This window comes from Arachis ipaensis, chromosome B07 (assembly GCF_000816755.2).
Source record: "Arachis ipaensis cultivar K30076 chromosome B07, Araip1.1, whole genome shotgun sequence".
Taxonomy (NCBI): domain Eukaryota; kingdom Viridiplantae; phylum Streptophyta; class Magnoliopsida; order Fabales; family Fabaceae; genus Arachis; species Arachis ipaensis.
In genome coordinates, this window is record NC_029791.2 from 37,711,836 (window position 1) to 37,722,793 (window position 10,958).

At 37.6% G+C, this 10,958-nt stretch overlaps 1 long non-coding RNA gene across 1 annotated transcript; it reads left to right on the forward strand.

Annotated features, from left to right (window-relative positions):
* LOC110264568 lies at positions 183–829 on the forward strand. The gene is made up of 2 exons (XR_002350741.1): positions 183–274; positions 498–829. It is a non-coding gene; the product is annotated as an uncharacterized LOC110264568 (long non-coding RNA).

Genomic DNA, 10,958 nt, shown 5'->3' on the forward strand with positions numbered 1-10,958 from the left:
TTTTGGTTGGTCATCCTAATAAATGGGGTTGCTTGGTGGTTTAGTATTGAGGGTTGTTCTACCTGCTCTGTTTAACTGTTTTGAGGGTACGGTTTATAATATTAGGAGTATGTACGGTCTATTCCAAAGAAATTTCCTTATTATGATTTTGCCCATGAAATTTTCTAACTCCAGTTTCTTTTCACTGGTTTAGGTGGATACCTTTTTGGATTATGATAATTTATCAAAGGGAATTGTCTTTACTACAGATCGGCCGTATCAACCAGGTGAGCAGGTAAACATAGATTGAAAGATTGGAATTTGTTATCTAGGATAAAGTTAGCACAAAGCAAACAAGTTATGATAAGCTTGATAAGCTATTAATTGATTAAAGCTTTATTTGATCATGATATTTTTCACCAGTATGGCATCATCGGAGTAGTTTAAGCGAAGATTAGATAGTAGTTTAAGCGTTAAGTCCAAAGATTAGATTTGACTGCTTGTATCATACTACCTAGGTGTTCATTTCATATGGAAAAAATCAAATGGGGAGCTTCTATTATCGTATGGATTTGTTCCAAGGGAAGGCGCCAATCCTTGTGATTCAGTTGAGTTGTCAGTGTCACTCAAGAAATCTTATCAATCCTACAAGGAGAAATTAGAACTCTTGAAGAAGTATGGATTACAGGGTGACTAATGATTTTTATTAGAAGATACTTTTATTGGCTAAGTGATATTATGGTTTTGATATGGCTATGCTTACTTTAGTTTGAGATGTATGAATTTTTCTAGTTAACTTTATTCTTGTACTTTTGGATCAATATTATAAATATATTTTGGTTAGAGATAATTTTTATTATATAAAGAAATTATTTAGTATAATTATGTATTTATTTTTATTTTGAAATATTCAACTCATTTAAATAAAAATACAGAATTATTATACATGTAATCATATTAACTATTATGTTGTATTAATAATTATTATATATATATATATATATATAGAAAAAAAAGACCTAAGGCTACACTTATATATAGTAGCTATAGTATACAAAAAAAAAAGAGGGACCTAAGGCTACGCTTATAAAAAGTAGCTATGGTATACAATGTGGCTACGCTTTACAAGTGATGCAGTAGGGTTGAAAAGCGTAGCCTATTCTAGAAAAATGAAAGCTGAAAAGCGTAGCCTTTGGTCCTGGACAGCATCACTTGAAAAGCGTAGCCTATTCTCAAAGGCCAAAAGCGTAGCCCTTGGTGCAGAAAAGCGTAGCCTTTGAGAATAGGCAACGGCCGAATAAGAATCACTCCAAAAAGCGTAGCCGTAGCCCAAAAAGCGTAGCCGTAGCCTAAGGCATCATTTTTTTTTACTTTTGGCTACACTTTTCAAGTGTACCTGAATGAGTGTTTTTCTTGTAGTGGAGGACGGTGCAGTCTTTAAGTGTGGGGAGGTCGATACCGATCTCCATGGGTTAGTTATTTTCTTCTCAACACCAATATTTTATTTAGTACATTTTAACATTTGCATGTTTCACTGCATGATTGTTTGATTTTATGCATTTTAGCCACTGCTTGGTTACAATAATAAGTTTCTTTTTAAGATCCTATTTTTGAAAAACTACACTAATTTAAAATCAAAATTTTTTGTGTAAAACTTGTTTGAAGTTGTATTTGGAACATGGTTTTTGAGTCGAACACACAACCCGTGAGATTTTGAGCTTATTTACATGGTTACATTATTTAACCATAAATTTTTATTCTTGTGTGTTTTCTTCTCTATAATTGCAATCTTTTCTTTGTTCCATTCTATATGTCCATTATTTAGTGTATTTACATGCTTGCATGTGATTGAGGCCATTGTTTGATACTAGCTCATTTATCCCAAATTAGCCTACCTTTTACATCACCCTTGTTAGCCCCCTTGAGCTTTTAATCCCCTCTTGTTCTATAAACCACATTACTAGCCTTAAACAGAAAAACAAAATAAAAATCTCAAGTTGAATCCTTGGTTAGCTTAAGATAGAAATTATGTATTGTTTAAGTGTGGGGAACCTTATGGGAACATGGATGACAAAAACAAAGGTAGAAAGTTAAAAAGAATAAAGACATTTCAAAATAAAAGTTTTGGGAAGCATGCTCATGTGAAATCAAAACAATTGAATTACCATGTGCACTAAAAAAAATCCTATTTAAATAAAGGGAATACAAAAATTCCCCCAATTGCAAAATAAAAAAAAAAAGAATCAATGCACATGGGACAAAGTTAAAGTTAATATATGAGCATGTAATACAAAAGTGGAAAAAATTTGGGTAGCTAGGTAAAGTATTTTTAAATTATATAAAGTATGTATATGTTAGGTGAGATCTTAGACTAATCAAGGATTCACTTTGTTAGCTCACTTAGCCTTATATATATATGCCCTCACCCTTACCTTAGCCCCATTACAACCTTGAAAAGACCTCATGATGTTTGCATTGATACATTAAATATTGTTGATTGGTTAGATGAAAAACAAGGTTTAGAAAGCATGATTAGGGAAGAGTAGAGTGATTGAACCTAGACACTTGAGAGTTAGAGTGATATACACTACTAGTAAGGGTTTAGTGCTTAATTCTATGTTCCCTGCTTTCATGAGCTATCTTCTTACAAGTTTACTTGCTTTTTATTATATGATTTGAATTAGTGAAATCTGATTTATGTTTGTCTTGAAGAGCTTATTTACTTTTAACCAAGTAGGTAGAAACATTTTGCATGTAGTTGCATTCATACAAATAGGTTGCATTTCATACATTCTATCATTCCTCTTCACTCCTTTATAGCTTCTCTTGAGCTTAGCATGAGGACATGCTAATGTTTAAGTGTAGGGAGGTTGATAAACCACTATTTTATGGTTTATCTTGTGCTCAATTGAGTGGTTTTTATCAACTCTTTACCCACTTATTCATACTATTTGCATGGTTTTACATTTGCCTTCCTAATTATGTGCTTTGATTGAAAATATGCTTCTTTGGCCTTAAGTTCCCTATGTTTAATCCTCTCTTATTACCATTAGATGCCTTGATATGTGTGTTAAGTGATTTCAGAGATTACAGGGCAGGAGTTAAGTGATTTCAGAGATTACAGGGCAGGAATGGCTCAGAGGATGGAAAGGAAGCATGTAAAAGTGGAAGGAATACAAGAAGTTGGAGAAATTGCTAAGCTGTCCAGCCTGACCTCTTCGCACTCAAACAGCTATAACGTTCGCTTCAGAGATCCAAATGATGCAGTTCCAGTTGCGTTAGAAAGCTAACATCTGGGGCTTCGATTTAATATATAATATGCTATAGTTGCTCTGACGCTAGGCGATGCAAACGTGTGCTCCACGCGGATGCATCGCAGTGGCAAAAATCAGCATGGCAGATTTCTTCTCCAGCGATTTCTGGGCTGTTTTTGACCCAGTTCGCGGCCCAGAAAACAAATATTAGAGGCTATAAAGTGGGGAAATCTATTCATTCATAATAATAAGCTGATAATACACAATTTTAGGATTTAGATGTAGTTTTTAGAGAGAGAGGTTCTCTCCTCTCTCTTAGGATTAGGATTTAGGATTTTTATTATGTTTAAGCTATGATCTCTTCATTCCAGGTTCTATGTTCCTTCAGTATTTATTTTCTACTTTTATTTACTCTAATACTTTTATTTGTATTTGATTTATGTTGCTCAATTTAGCTTATAAACCTTTCCATGTTAGATTTGAATTTATGTTTAGACGTAATTTGATGTGTTTCAGATTTATGAATGCTTTTACTTTAATTTAGAATTTTCCCTTTTGGCTTTGGTTGAGTCATTGGAGACCCTTGAGTTGTCAAACTCATTGTTGATTGAAAATTGGAATTCTTCAAGAATTAATTCGAGTTCCAATAACTCTAGCCTTTCCCAAGGAAAGACTAGGACCTGAGGAATCAAAATTAATTCCTCCACTTAACTTACCTTCATAGGTAGATGTTAACAAAGTGGGAGAAAAAATCCAATTCTCATCACAATTGATAAGGATAACTAGGATAGGACTTCCAGTTCTAATACCTTGCCAAGAGTTTATTTTATTATTACTATTTTATTTTTCTTATCATTTAACATACTCGTTCCTTACTTTTAAAACCCCCAATTTACAAGACTCATAACCAATAATAAGAACATACTTCCCTGCAATTTCTTGAGAAGACGACCCGAGGTTTAAATACTTCTGTTATTAATTTTAAAGGGGTTTGTTACTTGTGACAACCAAAATGTTTGTAAGAAAGGTTGATTGCTTGGTTTAGTAACTATACTTGCAACGAGAGTTTACTATAACTTCTAAACCATCAATCTTCAGTTCTTCAAAATGCAGTCTAGAATTTTTCTAGCTGTTCTTTGAGGGCCAAAATCTCCTCCACTCTCAGATGAGTGGCAGGCCTCTAAAATGGACTGGAATTCTGATTAAGGCACACACCGTCTAATTACCTGGTCAGCACCACATCTCCATAAATATGGATCATCCTATATATAATATTTGGACTCGCTTTTTAGCTTGTCTCTTTGATGCTTAGTAAAATTTAGAGGAAAAGTGTGGCTAACTAGATAATTAGCTACAGGTGCATACCAATGAACTACTTCGAATACTGCATGTAAGCTATCAAATGGAAAATTATCATTTATAAGAGTGGGGTCATCCTTAATGTGCTCAAGGCAACTCAAGTGGTCTGCTACTAAATTTTGGTTACCAATCCTATCCTTAATTTCTAAATCCAATTCTTGCAGCAGCAGTATCCAACGTATTAGCCTTAGTTTGGACTCATTTTTAGCTAGTAAATATTTTAGAGCTGCATGATCTAAGTACACTACTACCTTAGTACCAAGTAAATAGGCTTGGAATTTATCCAGAGCAAAAACAATAGCTAGAAGCTCTTTTTCAGTAGTAGTATAGTTAGATTGAGTATCATCTAAAGTCTTAGATGCATAAGCAATTACAAAAAGGATCCTTACCTTTGCGCTGAGCCAGCGCCGCTCCTACTGCATGGTTGGAAGCATCACACATAATTTCAAATGGCTGGCTCCAGTCTAGTCCTCTCACAATTGGAACTTGAGTTAGGGCGATCTTCAGCTTATCAAATGCTTGCATACAATCCTCACTGAACTCGAACTCAATATCTTTCTGCAGCAATCTCGATAAAGGCAATGCTACCTTACTGAAGTCCTTAATGAATCTCCTGTAAAAACCTGCATGGCTAAGGAACGAACGGTCTTCCCTTACGGAGGAGGGGTAAGGTAAACTAGAAATGACATCTACCTTTGCTGGATCTACAGAAATGCCAATATTAGACACAACATGTCCTAGTACAATTTCTTGTTTTACCATAAAGTGACATTTTTCAAAATTTAATACAAGGGTTGAACTAACACATCTGTCTAACACTCTAGATAAACTATCCAAGCAAAGGCTAAATGAATCACCATATATGCTAAAATCATTCATGGAAACCTCCATATAGTTCTCAATGAGATCAGAGAAAAGACTCATCATGCACCTTTGGAACGTAGCTTGTGCATTGCATAAGCCAAAGGGCATTCTCTTATAAGCATAAGTCCCAAAAGGACATGTAAAATTCGTTTTTTCCTAATCTTCAGGAGCTATATGAATTTGAAAGTATCCTGTATAACTGTCTAAAAAGCAGTAATGGGATTTACCTGACATGCGATCAAGCATCTGATTAATGAATGGCAAGGGGTAATGATCCTTGCGAGTGGCTTGGTTGAGACGCCTATAGTCAATGCAAACTCTCCATGAATTCTGCAGTCTAGTTGTCAGGGGCTCTCCATGCCCATTTCTTATTGTTGTGACTCCAAACTTCTTGGGCACCACTTGTACTGGACTGACCCATTCACTATCTGAGATGGGGTAAATGATATCTACTTCAAGTAGCCTGGTCACTTCTTTCTTGACAACTTCTAAGATGGTAGGATTCAATCTTCTTTGAGGCTGACGGACAGGCTTTGCTCCCTCTTCTAAAAATATTCTGTGCTCACAAACTTGAGGGCTGATGCCTACTATATCCGCCAAGCTCCATCCAATTGCTTTCTTATGTTTTCTCAGCACATTAAGCAATTGTTCTTCTTGTTGGAAAGTGAGTTCCCTTGCAATGATAACTGGAAACTTCTGCTTATCCTTAAGGTAAGCATACTTGAGGTATGGAGGAAGGGGCTTTAATTCCAATTTCTTTTCATGGCTAGGTTCTGGATCATCTGGGGCTGGTGATAATGGCAAAGGGTCTTTATCATGTTCAGAGGGTGTCCCCACACTTGGACCTTGCTCTATGTGCTTCTCTTCTATTTCTTCTTGGTGAACTTCAGCTACAGTTTCATCAATGATGTTGCACTGGAAGATAGAATGATCTTCCGGAGGGTACTTCATAGCTTCATTTAAACTGAAACTCACTGTTCTACCATCTATCTCAAAGGAGTAAGTTCTTGAGAATGCATCTAGCTTGAACTTTGAAGTCTTCAGGAATGGTCTTCCAAGCAGGATTGATGATGGTCTTCCTGAGTCATTAGGGGGCATTTCCAGGATATAGAAGTCAATGGGAAATGTGAGCCCCTTAATGCTCACTAATACATCTTCAGCAATTCCAACTACTGTAATAATGCTTTTATCTGCTAACACAAAACGAGCTGCCGACCTTTTTAAGGGAGGGAGCCTCAAAATATCATATATAGACAAACGTATTATACTAACACACACTCCTAAATCACACATACAGTCAGAAAATATTACACCTCCTATGGTACAGTTAACCATACATGGACCTGGATCACTACATTTTTCAGGTATACCTCCCATTAAAGCAGATATAGAACTACCTAAAGGAATAGTTTCTAATTCATTAATTTTATCTTTATGTATGCATAAATCTTTTAGAAACTTTGCATATTTAGGTACCTGCTGAATAACATCAAAAAGGGAAATAGTTACCTCAACCTTTTTGAATATTTCTACCATTTTGGGGTTAAGTTCCATCTGCTTTCTGGGCTTCCTTGCAAGTTGTAGAAATGGGATAGGAAGGGCGTTACTTGCAGCTTCTGCCTCCTTTGGTGTTTCATTCTGTGGTTGAGCTGATTCTTCTTCAACTATGTTTTGTACGTCCTCTTCCTCTTCAGCATCTTCCACTTCCACCACATCCTCAGCTGGGACGTGTTTTGGTGAGCTTGGCTCGTCCTGGTTCCTCTCTTGCAATGTGGTTTCGGACCTTAAAGTGATGGCATTGATGCCACCTTTGGGATTAGGTAGGGGTTGAGAAGAAATTCCACTAGAGCTTAAAGGTTGATTGGTGGAATTAGATGATGAATCTAACCAGGAGACGAGAGCTTGTAAAGTGGCAGTCAGACCATTTAAAGTAGAGTTCAGCTGCGTCTGCATGTCTTGTTGTCCTTGTGCAAGAGAACGGAGCATCTCGTCATTTGATGAGGAATTGGAATAAGTGATCTGAGGAACTTGTTGTTGGTTGTGCTGGGGTCCTTGGGACTGTCTTAGGTGAGGTGCTCTGTAAGGTTGGTTCTGATTCTGCATTCTGTTATTGTTATTGTTATTCCACCTCTGATTTTCATTATTATCTCTGTCTCCTCTGTTATAGTTGTCCCTCCAACTATGGTTAGAAGTATCCCTCCAACCTTGGTTGGAGTTGTCCTGCCATCCGTGGTTATAGTTGCCACCTTGGTTGTAGTTGCCACCTTGTTGATTGTATCCTTGATTCGGGCGGTCATAGAAGTTGTGAGTGGCTGCCACAGTATTGTCTTCCTGTTGGAGCCGTGAACATCCATCAGTATAATGACTATAATCAGCATAGATCCCGCATACTCTTTGTGGAACCAACTGTTGGCTGTGTTGTGGTGGGAGAGGCTGAGCTTGTTGTGCTTGTTGTTAATTTAACTGCATCTGTTTCAGTAGGTTGGTCATTTCACATATACTCTGGGTAAGAGCAGTAGTTTCAACGCCAGAGGAAACCTCTGCAACAGCTTTTGAGTGGCTGCGCCTCTACCTGTGATTCCTAGTAGACTCAGCTAAGTCGCTGATCAGTTGCCATGCTTCATCTACGGTCCTGTACTTTTTCATTGAACCATTACTAGCACCATCCAGTGTAGTCTTATCCTGGGGGTTCATGCCTTGAGTGTAGCTGATCAACACTAGTCTGTCAATCATGTGATGGGGGCATGCGTCTAGAAGGTTCTTAAAACACTCCCAGTACTCATAGAGAGTCTCCGAGTCACCTTGAATAATGCAGGAGATCTCGTTTCTCAGTCTATCTGTGACTTCAGATGGAAAGTAACTTTCCAAAAATTCTCTCCTGAGCGTATCCCAGTTAGTAACAGACGCTTCAGGTTGAGCGTAGTACCATTCCCTCACCTTTTCCTCAAGAGAAAACGGGAAGGCAGTTAACAGAATAGAAGTTTCATCTGCACCATGACGCCTAACAGTAGAACAGGCTGTCTGGAAATCCCTAAGGTGCTTGATAGGCTCTTGAGCAGGTAAGTCATGAAACTTGGGCATCAAGTTGATTAGTGCAGTCTTCAGTTCAAAATCTGCAGCCAGATTTGGATGACGCACTTGATACGGTTGCCGTATAAAATCTGGGACTCCAGCTTCCTGGAGAGTAATCCTCCGGTTCTGCTATGTTACCTGCACGTGAATCTACTGAATCAGTAGTAAAAGAGCTTGTCTCGCTCTCAGATGGCAGTTCAGATTCGCCCTCAGATGAGACTGGTGAATTGATAACAATCACTTCACCACCCTCAGAGGCTAACCGATGTCGAGCTCGCCTAGTACATGAAAGAGTTCTTTCAATTTCAGGATCAAAAGCGGCTAAGCTCGGATCAGGCAGTGAACGCGTCATTCAATGAGAAAGACATATGGCTCATGGTAACAAAATAAAAATAAAATATGCAAATAAATAAAAATATATACACTAATTAATAATCTAGCACATTATTGCAACTCCCCGGCAACGGCGCCAAAAATTGAATAGCAGGCAGAAGTCGACTAATTAAGAAATAACTTATAGAGTACGTTGTGAGTATAGTTCTTAATAAGCTAAGGTCCGCCTTGTCAATTTAAAAAAGTTGTCACAAATTTTAGATATGAGTCCTAGGTCGTCTCCCAACGAGTTGCAGGAAAAAGTGCTATTTTATTAACTAGGAATTTTCCAAGAGTTTTGAGAGTTGAATAATGATGAACAATTGAATAATTATAAATTAGAGCAATAAAAATAAACTAAGAATAATTATTAATATTCTAAATAAAAAGCCTTGACTGGGGGAATGATTAATTGGAAGTTCTATCCTTGTTGGGGTCTCTTAAGTGTAATATTAAAAAGGTTATTGTTTTCACTTAGTTAACCCTTACTAAATAAAGGAAAGTCAAGTGATTAAGCTAACCCTTATTCGCAAATCCTAGTCCTCTCCCTTAGGAAGGTCTAGTGTTAGTGAATACAGAACTAGCCAACAACGTTCAATTTAACTAAGCACTTAAGCCTTCCAACTCAAGTGTCTCCTCTTAATGAACCCCCATGTCAAGTAGAAAAACTACTCCATTGACATGGATATAATACTCATAAAAATATAAGAAGACTTAATAAATTAAATAAAATAAAATAGAGAATTAATAATTAATTAAAAGTAAAGGTAACTCTATTTATTAATAAATCCAAAATGTAACATACTTATCTGAATAGGGTCAATGATCAACTGAAAAGAGTAAAGGAATAGGGAAACAAACTAAAGTAATGTCTTCAACGGAGGTAATGACTCTTCAACATCCAAAATCCAAAGCAAAAACATAAACTATCAATGTAAAGCTAATCTAGATTCAGATCTAAAACTAAAAGTAATCCTAGTATCAATGTATCTGAATGTGTGTGGATGCGTATTGAGTCTCTGCATGTTCCCTAGCTTTAGTCTGTGTTTCTGGGCCGAAAACTGGGTCAAAATGCGGCCCGAAATCACCCCCAGCATTTTCTGTTATTTCTGCAGATCGCGCAGGTCACGCATACGCGTCGTCCATGCGTTCGCGTCATTTAGCGATTTTACTTGTCACGCGTACGCGTCGTCCACGCGTTCGCGTCATTTGTGCAGACTCCAATCCACGCATACGCGTCAAGCATGCGTTCGCGTCGCTGTGATTTTCTCCATTCCACGCGTTCGCGTGAGCCATGCGCTCGCGTCAGTATTCGCTGGTCATCTCCTTAGTTTCTTGTGTTCCTTCTATTTTTGCAAGCTTCCTCTCCATTCTCTGAGCCATTCCTGCCCTATGAAGCCTGAAACACTTAACACACGAATCGCGGCATTGAATGGTATAAAGGAGAGTCAAAATGTACTAATTAAAGGTTTCTAGGAAGCAAGTTTTCAACCATAAACAATACTAGGAAGGAATTATAAAATCATGTAATTCATATGAATAAGTAGGTAATGGCTTGATAAAATCCACTCAATTAAACACAATATAAATCATAAAATAATGGTTTATCAGCTTTGTACCAAATAGCTTGGCATTCAGCTTCATGAGAGCTTCTAGGTACCGAGCAACTTGCTCTACCCTGGTGTCTTCATCCTCATCAGAGGATGAGTATTTATCAAAACTCATGCATTGTAGAAGTGCATGCAAAGGAACCTCTATCGTCTCTATATGAGCCCTAGCTTCCTTTAGTTCTTGGATAGGGATTTCTTGAGTAGGTATTGAGCACTCAGAGGGTGTGCCTTTACTGGCGTTCAACGCCAGCTCTGATGGCTCTTTCGGAGTTGAATGCCCATGTTGTATACCCTTACTGGTGTTAAACGCTAGTTCCCTTACCATTATGGGCGTTGAACACCTAGCAGGGATGTCCTTGCTGGCTTTCAACGCCAGCTTCCCTGTCTGGTTGGGTGTTGAACGCCCAGTAAGGGCTTCCTCACTGGCGTTCAGTGCCAAAGTTTCTAC